We start from the raw sequence: 26,552 nt of genomic DNA on the forward strand, positions 1-26,552 counted from the left end.
ATGCAACTCCTCTGGGGGGGTGGACAGCTCTGAGGAGCCCACCCCCAGATGCAGAATTCGATGACCTGTGTTTGAGCCACAATGCTGAGCCACCCTGCACATGTCACCTAGCCACTCAGAGCTATAGTTCCCTCAACTAGGACATGGAGAAACAGGAAAAGCATACCTGTCCTGCCTTTTTCACCAGAAAGTGTCAGAGATCCGAATGAGATAACCAGTGTCTCAGGGCCATTGCTGATTATACATCAGCTGCCAAATACAAGGGAGCACTCGTATTATTCTGGGTACTTTAACAGTGTCATATTGTTATGAACAGAAAGCTCTAAGTCCACACAGCTCCAAAACTCTCTCTCCCTGGAGACACCTAGCTGGCTGCCAGGCTTCACCCACAGGCAGAGGAGTGAATTAGGAAGGGCCTTCAGATGCCACAGATTCCTCAAACCATGTCTATTTCAGTCACTGAATTACTGTTTTAAATTTCTGAAATGCCTGAGAAGCAAAAGCCGCCTCGGACCACGTGTTGCTGCTTCCCACCCCCGCCTCCTCCTCCCCGAGGGGCCCCTCCCCGGTGAAGGGCAGACCCGGGCCTCCCTCTGCAGCTCTGCACTGGGAAGGCCAGCCGAAGCCTGGCGCTTGGACCCAGTCCAGCCCTGGGCCCGGATAACAACACAGCTCTCCTCTGAGCATTTGAGCCAATTAAAAAGACAAATGACCACCAGCTTATCTTCCCTCCTTCTTTGCCCCTCTCTCCCTTCCCACCCCCACACTTTGGGCCCTCCCCTCCAGGGAAATGGGGCTAGGGACCTCCAGGCTGTGATTCTCTTCTGGAACAACTAGGCTCCCCCAACCTTCTCTCCTGCTCTCCGCCCCCCCCCTCCAGACTTGCCCTGGGGCCCTTCGAAGTCTTGATGGATGGGGCTTCTCCAGCCTCCTCATGGAGCTTCTGAGTGTTTCTGAGACCTTGCGCTGGTGGGCAGACAGTGGGGGCAAAGGAGTGGCCTGGGAGAGATCAGAGCAGAAAGGCCACAGGCTCAAAAAACCTTTTTAATGAAAAAGCCTTAGAGTTTATTTTCAAGGTCTGGCCTTGGAGCCTAGAGCTTTCAGACAAGGCTCTAATTCTGGAGGGTCATTTGATGTACTTACCTCATGGATAAGATGACCGTGTCCTCTGCTCTGAAAGAGGGCCAGCCTTCCCAGGAAAGAACAGGAGTTCTGGAAGTAGAAAGCCCCTAGGTCTCATCCAGCCTCTAGCCCTAGGGAATGCTGAGACCCAGAGCGAGTTACTAAAGGCCTCGAGCCTGTGCTCCCATTTATCAAATGCCTACCTCGCGGGAGGGTTCCAAGGACCGAATAAGACATCAGGCATTAAGTGCCTGGCACAGCACAGGGCATAGGCAAGGCATGCTATTAATAACCCTTCCCCATTGTGGAAACCTCAGGACATTCTAATTTCTCAACACCTCACATCTTCACCTCCTGTCATAACTTTAAGGGGCTCATAAATATCATCAATAGAAAGTTTATCTAACTGAAAAAAAAAATCCCAACCTTTTGTTACATTTGCTCCCTGATGAACCACTATTAACCCTTCAAAACTCAGTCCAACTGTCACCTCTCAGGCTTTTACCTTCTCCACTATTCTCCCGGAACTTTGATCACACTTTTAGTCTTACTCTGAAATACTGTCAATTGTTCCATTCAATTAATCAATATTTAGTGACTGTCTGCCAGGCTCGAGGCACACTGCCAGTTAGTTCCAGGGAACACCTTGGTGTACAGGGTGCAGGAAATCGCCACTCTTGTGCAGCAAATATTCCAGTTGGAGGAAACAGACATAAAAAAATTCTAAAAAATAAGCAACTTGTCTGCCTCCTAGACAGTAGACTTCTTGTCTTCTTCCTCTTTATATTCTGAGAAACCACATGGTGCCGACAGAGTGGAAGCCCAGCAGATGTTAATTCTCTCTAGGCCTCGCTTCATTTTCCATGTTCTCTCCTCTGGGAAGATGACTAAGGGCTGCTCACAGGCCCTTCTGGCAGTCGAGGTCCATTGTTCCTTAGGTCTGAACAGCTCTGAGCGCCCTGTTTCATGGACACTCCAGCAGACTCAACAGCCCACCCTGATACTGACAAAGTTCCGCCAGACTCTCCCTGCCTCTGGGGTAAGGAGCACAGCAGTGAGGCTCACCCATGCTCCTCACAAGGCTGGGACAGGGACAGGGAGCGGGGTAAGGGCTCCCTCCGGGGTTGTGTGTGTTTAGGCTGGAAGGGACTCCTGCTGACAATCAAACTGCCTGCTGAGTGGTGGAGCGGCTTCCCAGAGGCTCCCGCCAGGCAGGAGCTGGTTTCCTTCCTGTCCCTGGCTGCAGCCAACTTTTTGTAGAGGAGCATTCCGGGTAATGTTTGGCTCAGCCAAGGCACAGAGTCGCTGGGGTCCTAGAATGATGGAACTAAAAAAGAATTCAGAGGTCAGCCAGCTCAACTCCCTCATTGATAGAGAAGACAACTGAGAGCCAATGTAGGGACGAGTCATATTTTAGACTAATAGGATCTTGCAGATCACCTACTTCAGGGAAGGAAAACTCCTGGCTTTCAGGCTCCTAATCCATGTTAGTACACATCACCTTGGTCAGTTATGGCACTCTCCCTGCTGAACCGAGCGAGACAAGTCTCCAATCTTCTCACAATGAACCCACACACACACTGCCCACCTACCACATGGAACAATAATGACAATAATGATCATTCTTCTGTATCCTGGAAGCTCATTCTGCATCCGAGGTCCCCAGCTACTGGCACAGCCATTGGCCTTTGGTAAGCCAGCAAGGAAGACAGGTGTGCAGGCAGGCACACACATCAACCCAACACCTTATTCTGAGCCACAGGCACCAACACACTTTCTGAAGACTGTACCTCAGGGACTCAGCCCCCACCATACTAATCATCTTAATATTAGTTACTACTTACTAAGTACCTACTATACATCAGGCATGGTGCCAACAATTGATATACACCATCTCATTTTCATCCCCAAAGCAGTCCTACAAAGTAGGCATTACTGCCTTCATTTTACAGTTGGAGAAACTGAGACTCAGAGAAATTAACTAACACCCACAAGGTGGAGCAGCTCATCCGTGGCAGCACCAGAATTTGAACTTGAATCTGTCCGACTCTTAAGCCCACGTTCTATTTTCCCATGATACATGTCTCTTCCCAGGAGTGGTCACCCCCTGTAGAAGGTGTTGGGGAAAGGCAAAGTGCTCCTCTGTTTGTGGTCCCAAGAGCCACTGTCAGCACAGACCCGGGCTCATTGAGAAGATGTAGCAGCTGAGGCAGGGCTTGGATGGACCAGGCCCCTAGCCAGTGTGTACACTCTCACCTGCACCACCCCCCATTCCTTCCAGACACAATTCATCTCAAGCAGCCACACTGTAAGCACATTGAAGGCAGAGCTTGGTCCCAAACCTACTGAATCCTGCCTGTCCCAGGTATGGTGCTGCGGTGGGGGAAAAAGTGCCCGAGATCTAAGTCAGGAGAGTCAGTTCAAGTCAACTCTGCCTAAAACTGCCTGCATGATCTTGAGCATCCACATAATCCCCAAGCCATCAGTTTCACCAGAGAAATGAAAAAGTGCCAGACCCTCCTATCAGGGGTTGTTGAGGGGACGGAAGGAGCCCATGCAGGCCTAGAGCAGCCAGAGGGCTTATTCCCAGATGCAAACACACTATCTGACAACTGAGCAACCCTTGCTGAGACTCAGTTTCCTCACCTGCAAGATGGGGGTAGGAACGGTCAAATCTGAATCTGCCCCTCCCTCTACCGTGCAGATCCAATGGAAGGATGCTTGTGAGGCAAATCTAGATCCTGAAGCACCAACCAGATGGTATTCGCCACATGCTCAATAAATACCCACTGCCTGACAAAACAAAACCTAATTTGTAAAGTAGTAATGTTAATGGCACAAGACCAGCAGTTATAAAATGTTGCCAGCTGCCCAAGGTCCTGTGATTGTCTTTGCATTCCCAGGATCCTAGATGGTTGGCCCCCTGGAAACGGGACTCTCAGGCCCTTCCTCAGACCTGGCTGTTTGTCAGGACCATCCCTTCAATGCACTACAAGCAACTAGAACCTTCCGGCTCTCCCTGGGCGGCTGCAGCTGCTGCCTGAGACATCTCCTTGCCCTTGAGGAGGTAGCTTGCCAATGCAAGTTTAGTCTGAAATTCCATTCTGGGGCCTCCCCCTGCCCTGGGCGTGAGGCCTTGAAGACTTTATGTGCTGTGTGGGCTGGACCAGGCGAAAGTAACAGTGCAAGAGAAAGAGGAGCAAGAGGGGGAGACTGAGCACAGCGATAGCCAGGGGGTCAAGGCCAGAAAGCACAGTGCAGCTTGGAGGCTTCCAGGATCCCTCTTCTAGCTGAAGCAATTGTTAGTGGTGATAAATAAAAACAAGCCTCTTCTGTTGCTCCTTCATCTTATGACCTCAGATTGTTTTCCCAATACAAGTCCCTCTCACATCCTTTGTCCTGGAATAGAAGCAATGCTCTCGTGACCCCAGCTGAGAAATCTTCAGGCCTTTGCCCACATTTCATCAAAATCTCTTAAATGGTGGGCACTTGTGGTGGTTCCTCACCACCTTCAAAACCCACAGCCTGCTCTGGTTTAGTTATGGACTGAGCTGTGTCCCCTCCAAATTCTTATGTTGAAATCCTAACTCCCAGGATGTCAGAATACTACTGCATTTAAAGATAGGGTCTTCAAAAGAGGTGGCTGAGGTTAAATGAAGTCATAGGGGTGGCCCTAATTTGACACGACCCGCGTCCTGGTAAGAAGAGGAGATTAGAACACAGACGTGTTTGGAGAGGGGCAGGTGAGGACCCAGGGAGAAGATGGCTACCTGCAGGCGGAGAGAGAGAAGAAACCAGCCCTACCGAACCTTCGTCCTGAGCTTCCAGCCTCTGGAACTGTGAGAAAACAAACTTCTCTTGTTTAGGCCACCTTGTCTGTAGTAATCTGTGACAGCAGCCTGAGAAAACTAAGAATGATTTCATATTAGCTCCACTCAATTCAAGAGATATAGGCCGCCCAGCCACGGTTTGCCAGGGGCTGGGCCAGACCATGTGGATTGAAAGATGGGAAAGTCTCAGCCCTGCCCCCACATTGCTCAGAGTCCACCACAAAGGCAGAGGATTTTGAGGAAAGAATTCATTTTGGGGGGGTCAGAAGGAGCACAAAGTATGGGATGATTAATTATGTGGGACTATCAGGGAAGACTTCTTAGAGGAGGTGAAAGCTGAGGAAATTTTAAAAGGATAGAAGGGTGCCTGGGTGGCTCAGACAGCTGAGCATCCAACTCCTGATGATCAGGTCATGATCTCACGGTTCATGAGTTCGAGCCCTGCACGGGGCTCTGCACTGAGAGCATGAATCCTGCTTGGGATTCTCTCTCTCCCTTTCTCTCTGCCCCTCCCCTGCTCATGTTCTCTCTCTCTTAAAATAAACAAATAAACATTTAAAAAAACAAAAGGATGGAAAAGTCTGGACCATTTATCAGGCAGAGAAGAAGAGTGGCTGAGTGCTTGGCAAACACTGACACATGAAGAGATGTGGCAAAATTGGGAGATTATCCGGATTACAGTAGCAAATGAAACACAAACTGGGGCAGAGGATGGAAAACCATGTGACCTCTCTGAGTTTGGTTTCCCCCTCTGTAAATTGGGAATAATAATGTTTCGCACAGTTGATATGAGAGTCAACTCCAACAATGGAGAATGCTTAGAGCTGAGCACTCAAATCTTACTTCAAATAAACTCATCATAAAACCCTTAAATTTCAAATTCTACTCACTTCCCCCCACTACCACCTATAATCTTCATTTGGCATGGAGATTCATTAAACCTTGCCAACTCTAATTTTTTTAATAAAAAAAAGAAATTAAAAGTTTAGAATGGATTTAGATTTGCAGCAAAGTTGCAAAGAAGGTACAGTTTCCATATACCCCCACCCAATTTCCCCCATTGTTAACATTTTGCATTAATATGATACACTTGGTGCAATAAAAGAACCAATATGATACATTATAAACTATTATTATGATTGATTCATTATTATTAACTATAATAGACTATTATTAATTTATTCAATTTTCCTTAGTTTTTACCTCCTTAAACTCCTCTTGCCTGTGACAGTTCTGGTCTGATTCTTTTATTCCAAACATATACCATTTGCTAAGAAAAGTACCAGTGCACAGAAGTAGGGAGTGGGGTAAGAGTTGGAAGATTTTCTGAGAAAAATGTGATCTTTTTCAGAATTGTATCATTTGCCTTATCAGCACGTACATTGGTTACAAATGAGACTTCTCCTTTTACTGAAAAAAACGTCAAAGAGCCTGCCCTGGTTGTATTCTCAGCTCATTTTATCCTTTGTACCAAAATATAATAAATAATTTATATTAGTAAATGCACAATTTACAGATTATCCCCAGCCTGAGTCCTTTCTGCCTTCCCAATAACCCTTCTGTGGTCCAGGTGTCCTGGGGTCCTCATACCATCTGAGCCCTCAGTTCCCCCTCCCCTCCATACCCCCCCTCCCGCCGTGGAAAGGTGAAAAGCCTGCTCCCTTCCTGAGGCCCGAAGCACCAATGAGATGGAGGGAGAAGACACAGGCAGCGCATGCTCAGTGGCATCCATTCTCTCTCGGGACTTCCACTACTGCCCACAGGTCCACGCCCAGTGCCTCTTGGTTGGATGAGAGGCTCCCACTCTAAACCTACCCAAGTGGCCTCAGAAGCGGACTGGGCTGGGGTGGGTCTGTTACTGGTTGTTCCTCATTAGCAGGGTAGAAGAATGCCTGCTGCAGGCATGGGTTCTGGGTTGCTCCCGGGTCACCTCCCCAAGGTGACCATAAAGGGAAAACGCCCCACTGGTTTGCCAGCACAGCCTTTTCTGTCCAGACACTAGGTGCTAGGACTCTGCCCGTTCACAGGTTTCATGTCAAGCCCACATCAGAGTGACCAGGAATCAGAGAAGAACTTGCTGAAGAGGCAAAATTTATGAGCCTGGAGCGCATGAGAGCACCAAACCCCGCCCCCCTCTCCAGTCACACTGGCTGGCTGCAAGGCTGCAAGGAATCACAACATCACACCCTCAGCTGAACGCATTTTTCCCCATCTTTTGCTGTTGTTGCTGAAATGAAAGAACTTTTTTAAATGGCTCGAATCATTGTAAAAAGGTTCAAACAAGCAGAGGAAGTGAAAACTCTTGAACACTGCTCCATCTTTGTTCCCTCCCAAGGGTAGCTGATGCTATCGGCTGAGCATGTGTTTTTCCAGACCTTTTTCAACGAATTTACATGCATGTATGAGTACATTTAGAAGTAGAGTGTATTTCCAATATACTTCACTACGATGCAAAATATTCTATTCTAACATACTATTCTCATATACTAGAAATAGAGTATAGACTTTTACATAGGATTTCTAAAGTAAGAATGTCAAATAGTTTATATAACTATTTGCTTACAGAAATTTGGTTTCTTTTTCTCATTTTTTTCTATATAAACCATACTGTAATTGAACATGTGTCTTTTTTTAAATTTGTAGGCAAGGTTGGTGGGTGTCCATGTCCCCACTATGGCCAGATGGCCATGCATCTTTCTCTTTGTCCTGGAAACAGCAAGAGACCACCTCTTGCTATGCATATTTGTCCAGTGAGGCTCATGCAGAGTGGCCAACAGCCCCCCATGTCCTTTCCAAGTTGTGTCTACATCCACAAATACAACTCAGGAATCATTAAAAAGGTTGGTACTGTTGAATAGCATTCCTAGTCTTAACTATTAAGTCTTCAGGCTGTTTAGCCTGAAGATGAGCATAGAGATAATATAGACGTTGCATTCCTGCTCTGTGACTCTTTACAAATGATCGTTACCTGCTAACAAACAACAGAAACGTATCCTCTCACAGTTAAGAAGGCCAGAATCTGACGTCAAGATTTTTGCAGAGCCATGCTGTCTCTGAAGACTCTTAGAAAAGAACACTTTCTAGTTTTTTCCAGCTTCTGGTGGCTCCAAATATTCCTTGGTTTATGTCTATATCACTCCATTCTCTGCCTCTGTCTTCATGTGGCATTCTCCTCTATTAGTCCATGTCTTCTGCCTCTTATAAGGACACTTGTCACTAGATTTAGGGCCTACCCAGACTATCCAAGATGACATCATCTCAAGATCCTTAACTTAAGTACATCTGGAAAGACCCTTTATCCAAAAAAGGAAATTCACAGGTTCTGGGGGCTAAAACCTGGACATGTCTTTTCCAGGTCACCATTCAACCTACTACAGGGATCATTAGCTCAGTCTTCCACTTCACAGATGAGAGCACCCTTTCCTTCCAGAGGATGATAAATTCTATGGAGTAAACAAAGCAGAAGAGAGACACAGGGAGGTTCCAGGCTAAGGGTGGGTTTCCTCTTTCAAATAGGGTGGTCAGGGAATGTCTGATAATATGACATTGACCAAAGGACTTCAGAAGTAAGGATGTGAGTCATACAAGTGTCTGAGGGAACAGCAAGTGCAGTTCTGGCCTCTGTGTTCCCTTAGCATTTTGTTCCTAGTGTTGTAATGATTTGCCATATTACTTTTCCTTAGATTAGACTGTGGGTTGTTTGAAGAAAAAAAATTGTATCTTTCTTCTTGTAGCATCGCCAGCACCTCGCTTAGTACACAATGTATGCTACATGGTCAGTAAATACTTGATGAGAAAGCAAATGAATGACCAAAAACATAAAGAGATGCATGGTTTAAATGGTTTACCTGAGGACACAGAGCTAGTCAGGGGCAATGCCAAGACTAGAACACCAAAGTTCCAGAACTCATGAGAAAGCAAGGTGGTGCATTTCAATGGGAGCTCATTTTTTAACTGATTTTCCTTAAAGAATCAATTGTATCAGTATAGATTGAGACACACAGAGTAGATGTGAGCATATGATGGGACAGAGCCACTAGTCTCCTCAAGTTATGTGCCTTATTGAGTAAGAATATCCCCACTGCTCTGACCCCAGGAAACAGTTCATAAATGGCTAGTCATGGGGCCAGAAAGAAGAATGGACAAAGTCAACAAATTGGGTGTCTCTTGGAAGTCAATCAGACTCCACAGAGTAACCACCCAATAAACCCGGTAGCTATGGGAGGAGGTAGAGGATATGACATGCAGTGCTGGACAGCTGGGTCAGCTGGTTATCAGCAGGGGTAGTGGTGGTTAAAAGTGAGACCTGGACTAGGTTGGAGGATGGGAGTCAAGGCCATCATGAATGCAGTCAGGTGAGCTCAGCTCAGCAGGACCTAGAAAGTAAATGTAAATCAGACAGAAAGGGTTTATGAGGTCCAAAGCCAGGAAAGGGAAAGTCAAGAACACAAGTAGAAAGGTGGTTGATTACACAAAGCACAGGTCAAAGAATTTGCAGGACCTTGGATAGCTCCACAGGAGGTTCTGCTGAGGGGCATTGGATGACTAGGCTTTCAGCCTCCTCGTTCCAGGGGTGAACATTTGGAACCACCTCTCAGAGAGAACACTGAGATTTAAAAAACCTTTTACAATCATGGTGGATCTAACGTTTTCATTTTGAAGAACAGAAGGGCTGGTACTCTCTGAACACATTTTCCAAAAGTAGTGGCTTTTTCAGCATGTTTAAGATGTTGTGTTGACATCACTGATGGTTTTTAAAACCACAATAAGGCACCAGAGAAATCAATGGTCAAAGGAGGGGCCTTAGCTAAAGTTCCAGATCTTTCACCCCCATGGTACAGACCCTACTCCTGGCTTCCTTGCTCCAGTTGTTGGACCCTGTCTATTTCTCAAACAAGGGATAATCTTCACCTCTGCAGGAATCCCCAGGCATCTCCAGGCCATGCTAGTGCATCTGTGATATGTCAGCATGAGCACAGACTTAGGAATCATGTAAAAGCAGAGCAAGTTATTTTGCTTCTTTGAGCCTCTATTTTGACACTTGTGAAGTGGGAACAATAACATCTTGGAAAATGATTACTAAAGCTACACAAAGTGCCTGGCGTGTAGCAGAGGGTCCATGAGGGATCATTGTTACTAGGATTGAAGCCACTCCTCATTCTTCTTAAGGTCACACTGGGGTCCAGTATACACTTCTCAGAGGTGGCATTGTCATTCTCTCCAGAGTTTTCATCCCTGCTACATCCCACCCAAGTGTGAAGCTCAAGTCCAGGCAGGATCTTAAGGTGTGATAGAAACAGATAGCCCTCTGGGGAGTGCTTCATACACTAATAAAACATAGCATTTGTCGAAAGCAATAGATGCACAGCCTTTGAGAATGGCTGATGAGGATCTCAGTGACAGTATCACCTGCCTTCAGAACCAGGCTGGTTCACTAGGGTGCCTCCTTACCAAAATAAAAATGCTGGTGGGATCATTTGTGACTAAAAACCTTACCCCTGGAAGGAAGAGAAGCCAGAATGCCCAAATCAGACAGCTCTGAATCTGAACCCTGTCTCTGGTTCTCACTAATTCTGTGGGCTTGGGCATCACTGCACCTTGGCTTCCCCATTTGTGAAATGGAGGGCTAACCCGTACTTCAAAGAGCTATAGTGAATACTAAATGAGAAAATATGCCTACAGTTCCTATAGATAGTAAACACTCAACAATCATTAACTCCTTATCTTCCTTCCCCCAGGAGTAAATATCAAGATTTTGAGGGGGGGCAGGGAGAAGACTTGGCTTTTAGGTTTTACCGTAAGCCTTATTTTTCTTTTCTTTTTTTTCCCCCAAACTCTTTTAGTGTTTTTTTTATTTTTATTTTTGAGAGAGAGAGAGAGGGTAGGAGAGGGGCAGAGAAAAAGGGAAAGATCTGAAGCAGGCCCTGTGCTGATAGCAGAGAGCCCAGTGTGGGTCTAGAATTCATGAACCATGAGCTCATGACCTGAGCCAAAGTTGGACACGTAATGGACTGAGCCACCCAGGCACTCCGTTTTCTCAATTTTAAAATTATTTTACTTTTTATTTTTTCAATTTGAATTACAAGTTCTCTAAGTGGGCTGGGCCATGTTTTCTCGCTTGTCATAGGCGAAGGTCAAACCAGAGAGCTGAGAAAACTTGAGCAGCCACGTATTTCAGTACATTTATTTTAATTTGAAAAATGAGTCAATGGGGTGCTAGAGGTGATGTGGTTTTCTGTTTTGCGACTCTTTTAGCTGCAAGTGACCAAAATTCAACTCAGTCAAAGTTAAGTATAAGTGAAATATTTGGGACAGCAGATGCTGCTGGACCTCATGCAGGGTCAGGGTTGGGAGGTAGGAAGAGGCTGGGCAGAGAACACTCCCCTTCTCCAGTGTTTGCCAAATCACCCAGCTGGTCAGTGGGTTAGCACTCGAGTGTTCTCATCCTAATCCACTACTTTTTCCCTCCATCTGCTCACATTCCTAGACCCATTTACTGGTGGTGGCAATGATTTGTGCTATTTCAATCTCTTAGGAGATGTGGGGGCCTACAGCTCACATTTGGAGAACAACCAACCAGAATTTGTGGTGAGATCAGCCTGCAGCCACGGTCAAGACTGGAATCTGGGGCTCCTTAGTACTCCCTGTAACCACCTAGCTGACTTGCCCCATACATCCGAAAGGTGTGCTGGGGGCCAGTGTTGTTCTCAACATTCCAGCTAGCAATGGTGTCAACACTAAGCTATATCTCCTGCCAGGAATTCCAGAGCCTCAACATAGACACACTAGACAGGCACACTATACACTCGCACCGTTATCTGCCTGTGAATCCAGCTGTGCCTCTCTAAGGAAACACATCAGGTTGATTCTTTAAAGTGGCCATTCATGCATCTGGTGCTATCTTCATAGTTCACAGACCTTCCATTATGGTCACTCCAATCCTCCACTCTCATCAAAACAGCCAAACAAACCTCAGCACCAGCTGATTTTGACTTGTGGCCAGCCCACAAGGAACTCTTGGATGGCTGGTTTCATAGAATGTTAGAGCTGAAAGAAGCCAAAGAGATTGTCCAGTCTTTCTTCCATTTTATAGATGAAGAAGTTGAGGCACAGAGAGAACCATGTTACTTCAGGGCAGCCTGGCCATGCTCAAGTGCTGGCCTGGGGGCAGGGTGGCCACCGCAAACTAAACACTCTGGCTTTCCATGACCCCCTTCCATGGCCACGCAAGTCCTGGGGATTGCTGGATCTGAAGTCCTTCTGTCTCACGTGAACCAGCAGTGGGAAAGTCATCTGGCCACAAGGGAAGTCCAAGAAAAATCCTGATATCTGGGATTCCTTGATCCTTTGATGCACCCCCTACCACCCCCCAGAACAAACTGTTGGGGCACTTGGGAGACCTGGCTTGACCAGCTGTTCCTTGTCTATCTGAAGAGCTGAAATTCTAATAGGGATGATTTATGAGTTTCTGAGCAAAGGGAATAGGAGCCCCACTTTCCCCTGACATAGAGCCTGGTCCCGCGGGTGCCGGGATGAGTAATGCTCTCCTGTGGGGCAAAGGGCTCTTGTCTGAGTCAAGGGATGATTTAACTCCTCAGAGAGCCAGCATTCTCTCCAATAACTCACCCTCCTCGAGAAAGGGAGTGGAGTCCCCCTGTCCTGTCGGCGTCTGCACCCACTCAGGGCAGGAGATGCCTCATGAGCAATCAGTGAGGAAACCCCATGGTTGGCACCCTTCAGAACAAGGCAGGGGCCAGCAGGCATGCACAGGGAGGGTGCTGATGGCTTGGGCAGCGGCTGACCCAGGCTGCTGAAGGGAAACTCCCAGGGAAAAAAGGAGCAGATTTAGACTGGCCGATTCAGGGCCAGGCCAGGCCAATTGTAAAGAATATGAGAGTATTTGAAGTCTGGATAAAAGAACTTCCCAACAATTAAATTTGTACCCGACCCCCTATAAAAAATAAACTGTCAAGGCACCTGGCGAGGAAGTGGATACACAGGAACTTGTGCGTTGTTGGTAGTGTGTAAAATCGTGCAACCACCATGGAAATCAGTGTGATGGCTCCTCAAAAGATTAAATATCAGATTACCACTTGATTCAGAAATTCTACTTCTAGATATATGCGTAAAAGGATGGAAGGCAGAGATTTGGACAGATATTTGTACACCATGTTCATAATAGCATCAGTCACAGTAGCCAAAAGATAGAAACAACTCAGGTGTCTATGAACGGACGCATGGAGAAACAAAGTGTGGTCTCTCCATGTAGTGGAATATTATTCGGCCCTAAAAGGGAAGGAAATGTTGACACAGGCTACAATACAAATGAACCTTGAGGAAGTTTATGCTAAGTGACGTAACCAGTCACAAAAAGACAAATACTATATTCACATTCACAAATCCAAATTTACAGAGGCAGAAAGCAGCATGAGTGTTGCCAGGGGCTTTGAGAAACAGGAGATGGGGAGTTATTGTTCAGTGGGACAGAGTTTCACATGCTGATGACGAAGTTCTAGAGATGGACAGCGGTGATGGTGGCAGAGTCATGTGGATGTACCTAAGGCCTCTGAACTGTACAGGGCAAAGTAATTAAAATGGTAAGTTTTAGGTTATGTCGACTTTACCACAATATTAAAAAAAGGAAAAAATGAAGGTCAATAATCATAAGAGAAGGGACTCAGGCCTCTTTGGGACCCAGATGACTTTGAAATTAACAGGATTTTTTGCTCACTGGGGAGACTTACGGTAAACTTGAGAGGAAAATGGGATGGGAAAATGGACTCTGGATTGTGTCCAGTGTTGGTCCTCTTGCCCAAGATGACAATCCCGGGCAAGATGACTTGCCCAGGGCAAGTGCTGCATGGACTTTGGAAAGTAGATGCAAAATTTATATAAACTCTGACAACACGCTTCCTCAAATCACTCTCCTGCGAGGCATCGCCTCCTGATAATTTTCTGTAGGGGTAGTAATAATTACCAAAATAATCACGGCTAATATTTATCTAGCATATACTCTAGCCCCAGTCACTGTGCTAAGCACATTGTATGCACTGTCCCTTTAAAACCCACAACAAATCTAGAAGGTACTGTTATGATCCCCTTTTATAGACAAGGAAAACTGAGACTCAATGCAATTGAGTATCTAGAGCCACAGATGTCTCCAGAGCTCACTCTCCCATCCAGCATGGTCCACAGACCAAGGGGCTTGAGAGATGAGGGTGACACTGGTATGAAGGTGACATTTGAACTGGGCCTTCAAGGAAAATGAGGCTCTAGCTGTGAATCCATGTATTGGACTCATTACTTAACTTCCCTGAGCCTCAGTCTCTTGTCTGCAAGCTGAGGAGGATAATCACACCTCCTGCATGGGTTTGCCATGAGGAGGAAATGAGCACTCTCCAAGTGCTTAGCACAGTTGGGGCTGCTAAGCATCAGCTCTCCTCGTTAGCATTCACCCCTCCCTCCCCTGAACTCTCAGTGAGCTCTTGTGTTCACCCCGCTTGTCGCACTTAGCAATTGCTACCATGCATTAGACAGAGCACTTTAACTCAGTCCGGTGACCTCCCCATTCCCCACAAATTACACGCTGTTGGAGGGCAGAGGTCGTATCTTGCTCATCTCTGGGTCTCCAGCAGCAGCTAGGAAGTGCACAGTAAATGTCTGAGTGAATGGTGACATAATAAATGGATGCATGATGCTCTTTGACCAAAACACCAGCCCTCCCATGGCTATAAGCAGAACCACAGCCAGGCTGCTAATGAGCCAGGCCAGAGCACCGTCCTGCCCCTTCCATGGTGCAGACAGCCAGACGACTGTTTGGGACAGGGCTGATGTCTACAAGGATAAGAGGGAGCAGGGGGCTTTGCAGAGGGGACAGACTTGGGTCTATGGGTGCTGGCCTCCTGGCAGAGGAAGTGACAGTCCTAGGCCTCAGAGCACAGAGGATCCTGAGCACTAACTGAGGTAGAGAAGTGGAGCCTGTAGAAAAATGAGAGTGGGAAATGAGAGTCAAGGAGCCAAGGGAAACGGCAGATCTGTGAACAGGCTGTTTTTGCTTTTGTCTCTGGAGGAGGAAGAGGCTGGCGAGTAAAGAGAGGAGAGTCAGAGACCGGCTTCCTGCCCTGCCCGGCCAGGGTGGGATCACGCCAGATAATGGCTGATAGCAGTGGAAATGGGGAGACAAGATAAAGGGGAGGCCGGCCACAGGCAGCAGACCCCCGGAGCCAGGGAGGAGCGCTGGAGGGACACCAGGAAGGTGGTGCGGAAGCACGGAGGAAACACTAGCAGAGAGAGAGAGAAGAAAGGCCTGCGCTCAGACACTGAGACAACTGACCAAAGCTGTCACAGCAGCCTGGGACCTGGGGGTCTCAGCACTGAGCTGTCGCTCCCTCAGGGCCCAGGGCAAACCTCACATCCTCCGGAAAGTTCTTAACCACCCTGAGTGGTTTTACCGCAGTCTCATCTGCGGTAAAAATGGGGGCTCTGGAGAGTCGGGTATTAGAAACCTAGCTTCTTGCACTCATGTTTGCTAAGAGGACTGAGATGCAGCATGTTAGGCTGGTACAAAGTGGGTGCTCGGTGAAGGGGCCTATTTCCTCTCCTTCCCTGAAAATGGCTTCGGGATGGTCCTGTCTCCAACATCTCTTCTGGCTCCTGGTCTAGGAGGCGGTGACATGGGAAGAAACCGCGCTGCCACCTTGCCTACAAACCCTCCCTGCCTGAGTTCACACCGGCTCCTTCTCCGGAGACCTGCCTTAGGGACTCGGGACACGGTCCTTTCTCCCCAGGACCGTTGGACTCTGCACAGAACCCTGGTTTTCACCAGTTCATGCATTCATTGAGCCCACATTTACTGAACACCTTCCACAGGCCAGCCCTGTGCTGAGACCCAGGGACACAGTAAAAACCCGGGTGACCTGTCCCTGCCCTGAGGGGGCCTGCGATCTAGAAGGGGAGACAATAAAAGAACAAACAATAGTGACAAAGCATAATAAGTGTTATTAAGAGTTCTGTGGAAGATACAAATTGGGGATGGGGTGCATGATCAAGGAAGAATACGTCAGACTCCTTGGGTGACTCGTGATTTCACTTGCAAAGCCACATACCTCAAGGAGAAAGGAGAAAAGTGAAGGACAGGCGAAGAGAGAAAGGAGAAAGAGGATGAACCAGACATTGTATGCTAAGATACTATTTGTAAAGCCCTGATAGCTCTCTAAACTAAATTGTTTGTCTGGGAGGGGAGGGGGCACTTCAATGTACGTAAGAATTTTCAAAGAAACCCAACTATACCTTCTAACTTCCTGAGAACCACACACCAAAATCATCAAAGCTTAAGGAGTCCAAGTGCAGGCCTGAGCACAGGCACACCCAGAAAATGCTGCCTTGAGCCAAAGGAATACATGTACCAAATTGGAAACCACCCATTGAAAAAAAAATTGGGGGCGCCTGGATGGCTCAATGGGCTAAGTGTCTGGCTGTTGATTTTGGCTCAGGTCACAATCTCACAGTTCATTGAGGTTCGAGACCTGCAGTGACAGCGTGGAGCCTACTTGGGATTCTCTCTCTCCCTCTCTCTCTGCTCCTTCCCCAGTCGTTCTCTCCCTCAAAATAAATAAGTGACAGGTCTAGAAGAACTGTCAAGTGGATGCCTTCTGTTTCTATACCCCTTTTCCTCCTGTGACCTCTCTCTCAGTATTTTTAGTTGGGATCTGCACTCTTAGAAGACAGCATGTAAGTTACTCCTTCACACTAAAGTTTCATGACATTGTGAGTTGGCCCACATGGAAATACTTGCACCTTAAAATGGGATTAATGGAATTTGGAGAAATTTTACCCAGTTCCTAGAAGGCAGATTTAAGATGTATAAGAGCCCCTCAAATCCTCTGAGGTGAATTTGCTTTGCTCAAAGCTGCCCTTGAAAATCCCATTTCCCATCCCCACAGCCCATTATTCTTGCCCTCCTCTCATTCTCAGACTTCAACATTTGGAACTACCAAAAGTGAGGCCTGTCAAGAAAGAGGAGGTGGAGACCATGGAGTCTGGAATTGCAGTCATGGAAGAGCACCCTTCTCCTGAGCTTCTGGTCCCCTTCGTCGTAGTGTCTGGGTCAAGGTCCCTAAGGATGGCAGTGCACGTGAGAATCCAGCAAGCCCCTCGTGGGTGAAGATCACACAGTAAACACAGCAACGAAGTAGACAGTCCCTTACCCCTATTTCCTAAGCCTCTTTTCATCCCAGGGATATGTGTTAGAGGCAAAGTATTCCCTCTTGGACCCCTGACCTTTAGGGTATCAGCCTGGGGGAGGGAGGTGCATGGACGGGAAGGCTTTCAGCAGTTGTGTTAAGCAACTCTTCCATGAGCCTTGGTGAGGGGACTGGACTCTCGGTGGCCTCTCTGCTATGTTCTGGGTGTCACAGTGCAGGCCTTGAGCCCCCACTCTTGAAGAAAACAGTGCCTGTTTGCAAAGTTTGTGGGTGTGTTGTTAGGTTAATGTGTTGAGGCCACTTTGCTCAGGTAAAATCTGCTTTCAGATGAAGCTTGCCAACCATATTCCAAATTCAGTTTTCTCAGGAACACTTCAAAACAGACGCCTTTTATGTAAGTGTTGACTCCATAGAGGAAATAAGCCTCCAAGTGATTACCGCCTACATTTATTTTCTGCTTAAAGGTCAGTCAAGACCTTGAGACCCTGGCGAGCTCATTTGACCTCTGGCAGCACCACACTGGCTGGCCTAGCCCGCAGGAGCCCACCTCCTCCTCTCTGCCCAGCGCTCCAAGGAGGGGGTCAGGAGAATGACCGTCACCCCCACGGCTCCTCTCCTCTGCCCCGCTCACCAGTTCGCCACACCAGGCTTTGTGCAAAGCCCACTCACGGCTGCATCAATAACGGTCACCATTTAATGTCCATTTAATGTGTGCATACTATGTGCCAGACACCCAGCTAGGCACCTTAATTATTTCAATCTTGGCCTCAGTACAATCCCTTGAAGGCAATCTTATTGTGCCGGCTTAATGGATGAGGAAACTGAGTCTTGGACAGGTTCAGTAATTTGCCCAAGCAAACTGCACAGGACCCACACATCCCAGAGCTTACCACTTTCTCTCTGAACCAGACTCTGTGAGGGGTATTACAACAATCACACACACACACACACACACACACACACACACACACACACACACATACAAGGCCTCCACTATAAACAAAGAGAATCAGAGAGGGACAGCACAGTACGGACAGCATTTTTAAGACTTAGGAATTGGCACAATTGGGAGGCAGTTGTTGGGGATGAGGGGAGGTGGGGAGATGCGGTGTGGATGAAGACAGGTCATATTTTCCCTCTGCTCTCAGACTGGGCCTTCCCAGCTGGCTGCACGTTGGTCTAATCCTGCACATATTTGTGGAGATCCTACTAAGAACAGGCTCAGCGGGGGCCTTTAGGGCTTGCAGCAGATTCAGAGAAGAGCCATGGCCCCACCCCACCCAGAGCCCAAAGCACAGAGGTCAAAAAGCGACCCACAGCACTCTGGCCACCCTTCTAGGCATTTAGGCTTTGAGGGAGGCCAGCGGGGTCGAGATGCAGGGACAGAGAGAAAGGCCAGGAATTGCGGCTGGGAACCCACCCCACCGTGGCGCCCTCGGCGGCCGCTGTGGAAGGAGGAAAGGGGTGAATTCTCGAAGGAGGAAAGGGGTGAATTCTCGTGAGAATTCTGATAAATGAGCTCCTCCACCCCTCCACCTCCCCCCAATTAAAGAGAAGCAATCCCAGCGCCGCGATGCAGAAACCACTTCCAAGCCAGGCATGACATCAACATTTCAGTGATAAGGGGTGGACAATGGGGTGTTAGACTAATAGAAAAACACCGCTGGATAAGGCCGGCTCCTGATACCCAGGCTGATGGGAAATACCATTGTCTGTCCGCTGTCAGCTGAGTCCCGGGGCGACAGGGATTCCAGCGGCCACAGGCAGCGGCGGGAGGGCGCCGCTGGCGCGGGGAGGGGCGGGGACGTGCCGGGCCGCCCGGCGGAGGGGGTGGAGTGCGGCGCGGGCCGCGGAGGGCAGGCGGAGGGGGCTGGGGTGGGGATCTCGGAGCACCTGGGCGTGGTGAATCGGGGAGACCGCCTCGGCCTCTGCCAAGTTCGCGGGTCCAAGTTTCCCTGGCCCGCCCCAGGTTCGCAAGAGCCTGCAATCCCGCGGCCAAACGTGCGGTTCACCAGCCACCGGCCTGAGGCGGGGAGAGAAAAACCAGAGGGAGAGGTGGAAATGGAAAGCTGCCCACAATTCTCTGTGGTGGGACTGTTGCTAGACCGTTCAGTATGCACACTGACAGGTGTATTTGCTCCTTTGAGTCTCAGATTTGTTTTTAATTTTATCAAGTAATACAGAGTTCTTATATTTTAAGTCACTCAGTGACAGGAAAAAGTTTAACAACAACAAAGTCGGTTTCCTGCAGTGGCTTCCCCATCCCCTGCGCCCCGTTCTGCTCCCCAGAGGGAACCAAACCACTGCCACGCCTCGTGCTGCTTCTGGCATTTGCCACTCTATTTCTGAATAACGTGCTTATGCTGCTGATTTTATTTCTCAGGTTTAGACGCCGTCTCACGGTTTTTTAATGTGGCAAATGAGAACTCAGCAACTTTACACTGCTCTCCCTTTGGCTTATCTCTCTTATCCTTCAGTAATTATATATTATGGTTATATTTGAGTAAAATAACAATCAGCCACTATTCTGAAAGTAAAAATATTGCTGTGACCCTGTTTCCTAGATGCTGTTTCCTTTACTTTCTTAAGGTACTCTTTGGTCTTGCTAGAGCATCTCCTTCAGTACCTTCCTCAGAAAAGGTACATTTTTAAAAATTTGATAAGGTATTGAATTCTAAATCGGAAATCTTTTTACTTTAAAGGATCGCTCACTTGTCAGACTTCTCAAGACACACATTACTCTTTCTGACACTTTGTAATGAATCTTGTCTTGGTTTGTTTGCTGGAGGCTCTTAGGAAATTCATTCTATACCTGTTGAGGGAACATTTTATGGTATTTTTTAATGTTTCTATTCACTCACTGTCTCGGATAATCAGTCAATAGGCTGTTAATCTGGAACTAACCTCCTTTAATTCTGGTAAAAATTCATCTATTATTTCTTGGCTATTTACTCCTCTTTTCCATGTTCTCTACCCCTTCTTTCTAGAACTTCTATTAATTGGTTAGTGGTTATCCGAAATTGATAGTCTAAATGTCTCATCTTTTATTTCCTATTTCCATCTATTTCTCTGTCGTTTTGTTCTACTTTTGGGAAGATTTTTTTTTCACCTTTATCTTCCTACCCTCCTACAAAATCCTTTTTTTTTTTTTTTCCTTCTGAGGGGTCTATCTTGTTTTCTAATTGTTGTCTTTTCATAGCCTCTAGTCTTACTTCATTAAGGCAACACCTTATCATCTAAAATATATTAATTATAATCATTTTGTTAACTTTTCTTCTCCTCACATTGTTTGTTACTTTCAGCTTCCTTGTCTCTGTTTGTCTTGGTCTCTATTTTTGATGTTGGGGACTTTATTCAGATGTGTGGTAATCTTTGGCTGTGTCACTGGAAGTCCTGAGTGCACAGGGGGCTTGTGCCCTATGGGGCTTCTCCTGGTGACTGGGGGAGAACCTGTCATTTACTTGGACTAGTCAGTTTCTCCAGCTCCTGTCTTGCGACCTACAGGAGGTCCTGCATTTCTGGGATTCAGGCAGAAGAAGGCATTTGTGTGGGTCTTTATATATTTATATTTATATATGAAAATTTTTACAAAAATAAATCTGTAAAAAAATCTATAAATTAAAGTTAAGTAGGCCTCAGTTTATATATTTGACATTCATATACCCCATGCTTTCATACACAAGTAGTTAGGAATTCCTTTTTATATGCCAATCTCGGATCTTTGCGTGGCATTTCTTGAAAGAACTTTGAGTTTCACATGGTGGTGCTGCTTGGCTACAAACAGATTGCTTTGGGCCATATCGCCTTCTTTGTTTGTTTAACAGTGCACATTACCACAATTATTTGTATTATATTAGCATATTTTCCTTCATTATGTTATGTAACTAAGTGGAAAACAAAAATGAAAATGCCAATACTCATGATAAAAAAGGGTTAGGTCTCAGGAACTTAATTCAACTGAGGCAAGAAGCTGCCAGCGTGGCCAGCCCATCTTCAGCGTTCAGCTGAAGCATGTTGAATTAACCTGGCTGGTGGTGTTCAGTTTTGGAGGAAAACAGGACAATTAGAGAACAATGTGTAATTGAAGAGTTCATAATCTTTTTTATAACTCATTAAATAGAATCCCTTTAGGATATATAAATACATTGCCTTGTTTTGCACATTTGAAATGATCTATCGTTTGTTTCTTTTTTTTATTAACTTTTTAATGTCTTCTTTTTTATTTTGAGAGAGTGAGACAGAGTACGAGCAAGGAAGGGGCAGAGAGAGACGGAGACACAGAATCTGGAGCAGGTTCCAGGCTCTGAGCTGTCAGCACAGAGCCAGATGTGGGGCTTGAATCAGGAACTGTGAGATCATGATCTGAGCTGAAGTCGAACACTTAACTGACTGAACCACCCAGGCGCCCCTATAGTTTGTTTCTTATTTGGATAGAAAAAGTGGATAAGACAAAGGGACTGCCAGAGCCTCCTCAGTCCCTGAAAGTGCACCCAGGATCAGTGTCCCCGCCTGTGTCAGCAGCTGGACACATACAAGTCCACTGAAAAAGTCCACTGAAAGGTCATATGCAACCCCAGTGCCTATGTGCAAGGGTCTGGCCATTCCTCCTTGTCCCTGGATGGTTTGCTTCCCTCAAAATATGACTTGGTGCTACTTTAAGACAGGGGGCTCCCCTGCTGAGACCGCTGTCTGTCTGGATCACCCACACTCCTGTGACTAACCCAACCCCTCATTCTCCATGTATGCACCCAGAGGATCGAGGTGCGTTGGGGCCCAACCAGAAAAGTCAACCTGACTTCTTCCTACCCCCTGCCCTTTTCCTGCACCCTCCAAAATATCCTCACCATGTTCTCCGAGTCACTAAGCCTGTAAGCGGTCCTCAACAACTTCAAGTCTTACATCCAAACTTTCGCCACATTCTTTCTCCATTTTACATCCAAAGTCTCCCTTGATATCCCCACAGTTACTGCCCTGGGACAGGCCACCACTGTGCCTTGTCTGAGCTATTTCTGTCACCCCCAGGTGGTCTTCGGCCCCAACCTATCCCTTCCGAAGTCTATCTTTCACAGTGCTGCCTGAGTGATCATTCCAGAATGCCACTCTGATCACCTCAGGTCCTAATTAACAACCTTTCAGGACCTCTTCATTGTCAGAGTCCAAACTCCAAAGCATTCATCCCCTCACTTACCTTCTCAACTTTTTCCCCACCTCCTCCCGACAAATCCCAAATGGAAACCACAGGATACCACTTGAGTCTCCAGACCTTTGGCCATGGTGCTCCAGGGCTTGGAATGCCTTCATCCCTGTGGTGATGACCACATCCTTAAAAGTAATATTTCCCTTGTTGCTATTCCTCATTCCTTCTCCAGGAAGAATTCATCACTCTTTCCTCCATGTCTATGACTCTTGAGAGTATCTATTCTCCCTTTAAACTGGTGTTACAATGATCACATTGTCTCTCTTCTTCTCCATAATCTTCTCAAGTCAACACTGTGTTTTCCCTCTGTCTTTATTGCCCAACTCAGCTTTGGCATGTAGTTGGCACCTAATAAATACCTATTGAATTTCTTTCATTAGACTGAAAATATATAGCCGTGAACACATATAGTTTACTATCCAAAAAGTGGTTAGAGAACTGTTTATGTAGAATCAAAGATCCATTTTCACATACCAAGACAAAGCTATTATTATTTTAGGAAAGTTTGAAATGTCAAACACCATCAAGCTCTGTTTGTCTCTCTCTCCATATCCAGCCTTTGCTTGCCTCATATGGTTTTCTTGATTCTTACAAAGACCCTCAACATGATATGTTATGGGAACCTCTGGATGTCCTCATGTCCTCATGAGCCCACAGCTCATGATCCAAAAGCTTTTCTGGAGTCCATGTGTCAAATCATCCGGAAGGATTCTGACTGGGTCACATGACCACATCTGGACCAATCTCTATGGAGACTGGAGTAAACAACTAGAGTTGGAAAAGCCTAGATCATATGCCATTCCTAAGCATTTTGTGTTTGACACCCCATTAGAGCCATATGAAGTTCATATTGTGTTTCCCCCAGTGAAAGCTTTTTGGCAGATAAAATCTGTCCTCTATGGCCATCCATGCAATAGACCTGTCATGAATACCCTCTCAGAATAAAGCACCATATTAGGCTTTGTGGGCGAAAACAAAAATTAATCAGACTCATCTTGGCCAAAAGGGGCTTAGAGTCAGTAAGGATTTAGTTATGCACATAAATATCAATAGTAGAATGCAGATGGGCCCTAAAGGCAGTGCTCTTAGAGGCCACAGAAGGGACATACCCAACGGGTCACCCATGAGAGCCAGGCCAGAAGAATAGTCCAATAAACATAGTGGTTAATTGGATAGTGGTTAAGGAGGAGGGAGCATCAGCCCTGTTTACCCAGAGCTGGCCCGATGTCTGGGCACACTTTCGGAGGTCCATCTGTGATGTTCTGTGTCAGGTCCAACTTCCCACTCTTCTTCCATTAACTGTCCTGTCCTGCATCACTCAGCTCATGTCAGACCCCAATTCTTCCCTTTACAATCTACCAGCCTGGTCTGTCAATGGCCACTTTGTGCCACCATCGTCACAGATATTTCTACTACTGATTCCTGAGCTCTGTTAAGGGACCTTGGTAGGGATGGTCTTTTACATAAGACTCGGCTTTATTCTAAGGGCCTCTTCTATCAAATGCTTCAACCTTTCATCTCTGGTCCTCAGTCAGTTCACAAGAACTAGTGTTCCAATCATGGCCGACCAGCTGCTGGTGGAAGCTCAGTTTCCTAAGGTGTCTCTCCCTTTTCATCCCAGCTTGCTTCATATCACCGAATTCCATCCTTTATAGAAGAGGGAGAATGAATGTAGCTCAATGGATAGGGACAATGCTGCTTGGAGGCAGGGACACATCTGGTTAGAGGGAAATTTTCAGGCTGCTAGCTCGATTGGCCTCTTGGGCTCCATCAGTTGATAGTTTCAGATTATTCAGTACTTGTGTTTCACAACTCTGCATTCTCCAGAAAATGCGTGTACGTTTTTTTCCCTCCACACTGGCTAAAATGTGAAAAGTTCATAAGAAGCATACAGTAGGCTTAAATATTTTTCTTTCTTAATTACTCTCTGAGTAAACCAACGATTTTTTCCCACTTAGGAGAAAGTCACATACAATAAAATTAACAATTTAAAGGTATGTATTCGGTAACATTTAGTCTATCCACAATGCTGTGCAGCCTCAACAATCAACACTATCAAATTCCAAAATAAAAACTTCATAGCCCTTAGGAAGTCACTCTCCATTCCCTCCTTGCCTAAGCCTCTGGCAATCACACACCTGCTTTCTCTATATATAAAATTACTTGTTCTGGATATTTTATTTAAATGAAATCATACAATATGGGATATTTTGTGCCTGATTTGTTTCACTTAAGTTAAGGCTCATCCACATTGTAGCATGTATCAGTACTTTGATTATTTTTTATGACTGAAAAGAATATTGTATGGATATACCACATCTTGTATATTCATTTGTATGTTGATGGACATTTGAGTTCTTCCTACCTTCTTAGCTATTGTGAATAGTGTTGCTACAAACATTCATGTAAAAGTACTTGTTTGCATACATGTTTTTGGGCCTACACCTAGAAGTGGAATTTCTGGATCATATAGTAATCCCACATTTAAGTTTTTGAAGAACTACATTCTAACTCCCATGGCAGCTGAACCATTTGATATTTCTGGCAGCAATGTCCAATAGATCCAATTTCTCCACATCTTCTCCAACACTTGTTATTTTCAGAGGTTTTATTTTTCATTATAGCCATCCTCGTCAGGGTGAAGTGGTATCCCACTGTGGTTTTGACTTGTATTTCCCTAAGTACTAATGCTATAAAGCATCTTTTCATGTATTTGTTGGCCATTTGTATAAATTCTTTAGAGAAATATCTATTCAACACTTATTCCCATTTTTAAATTGAGGCTTTTGTCTTTTTGTTGTTGGGCTGTAAGGGGTCTCTATGTATTCTGGATCCTTGATGTTTATCAGATTTATGATTTGCAAATATTTCCTACCATTTTGTAAGTTGTCTTTTCACTTTAATGTGTAAGTTTCTAATTTTGATGAGTCCAACTTATCTGTTTTTCATCTGCTCCTCTTGCTTTTGGTGTCATATCTAAGGGAACATTGCCAAATCCAAGTTCATGATGATATATCACTACATTTTCTTCTAAGAGTTTTATAGTTTTAACTCTTATATATAGTTTGTAGACCCATTTTAAGTTAATTATTGTAAATGGTGTGGAGAAGGGTTCCAACTTCACTGTTTGACATGTAGATATCCAGTTTTCCCAGCACCATTTGTTAAAGAGACTATTCTTTCCCCATTGAATGGTTTTAGCACCTTTGTTGAAAATCAATTGGCCATAGGTGTATGAGTTTACTTCTGGATTATTTTAATTTAGTTCTATCTTATTGCTCTATATATTTATCCTTATTCCAGTACCACACCATTTTGATTACTCTAGGTTTGGAGTAAAATGAGGAAGTATGAGCCCTCCAACTTTGTCCTTCTGTTTCAATATTGTTTTGGTGAATTAACTGATTTCAATAACAGGAAGAGCTCCCTCCTGGGTCATCCCATGAGGCAATTTGTTATAGTAGAGGATCCCTGGAGAAAGAAACTGGAGACCTGGTTTCTGATTCTGGATTTGCTAGAATTCTAGCTGTCTTCCGGAAACCACATCTCCTTTCTTAGGTCTTGCTTTACTCCTCTGCACAATGGAGACAACGTGGGGGCTCAAAGTTACATTTTCTGCTTGGTGTGGGACCTGAAGCTCTTTAATAAGCTCACCCTGAAAAGTGCTTGGAATCCTACTATTGAGGCCTCAGTTATCAGAGAGTGATTGTCAGATAATTCCCCTCCCACAAACTCCACATCAATAGCTACCTGGCTTCTGCCTGCTCTTTCCTGGGTCATCAATAAAGGTGTTGGTCTAGAAAGCACTGAATTATCAGAGAGGTCAGAAGTCTGGGTCAGGGAGAACATTAGAGATCAGGTCACCTTCAGTTCTTCCTCCAAATACCATTGAATTATGTTTGATATTTGCTAGCACATGTATAATGAATAAAGAATGCAGTCTTGGGGTGTGTTGGTGACTCAGTTGGTCCGATTCTTGATTTTGGTTCAGGTCATGATCCCAGAGTCCTGGACTGAGCCCCCTTTGCTGAGTGTGTAGCCTGCTTAAGATTCTTTCTTTCCCTCTGCTCCTCCCCCACTCATGTGCACATGTGCACTCTCTCTCACTCTCTCTATAAAGAAAAACAATACATTGTCATATAATTTAGATGACACATATTCACCAATTAAAAAACAACTATTGTGCTAGGCATTATATTG

General features: G+C 45.9%; 1 long non-coding RNA gene across 1 annotated transcript; it reads left to right on the forward strand.

Moving 5' to 3' along the window:
• The first annotated feature begins 7,605 nt into the window (after positions 1-7,605).
• On the forward strand, positions 7,606-17,157 carry LOC115298320. The gene is made up of 2 exons (XR_003911709.1): positions 7,606-7,792; positions 16,926-17,157. It is a non-coding gene; the product is annotated as an uncharacterized LOC115298320 (long non-coding RNA).
• The last annotated feature ends 9,395 nt before the right edge of the window (positions 17,158-26,552 follow it).

This window comes from Suricata suricatta, chromosome 1 (genome assembly GCF_006229205.1).
Source record: "Suricata suricatta isolate VVHF042 chromosome 1, meerkat_22Aug2017_6uvM2_HiC, whole genome shotgun sequence".
Classification (NCBI taxonomy): Eukaryota; Metazoa; Chordata; class Mammalia; order Carnivora; family Herpestidae; genus Suricata; species Suricata suricatta.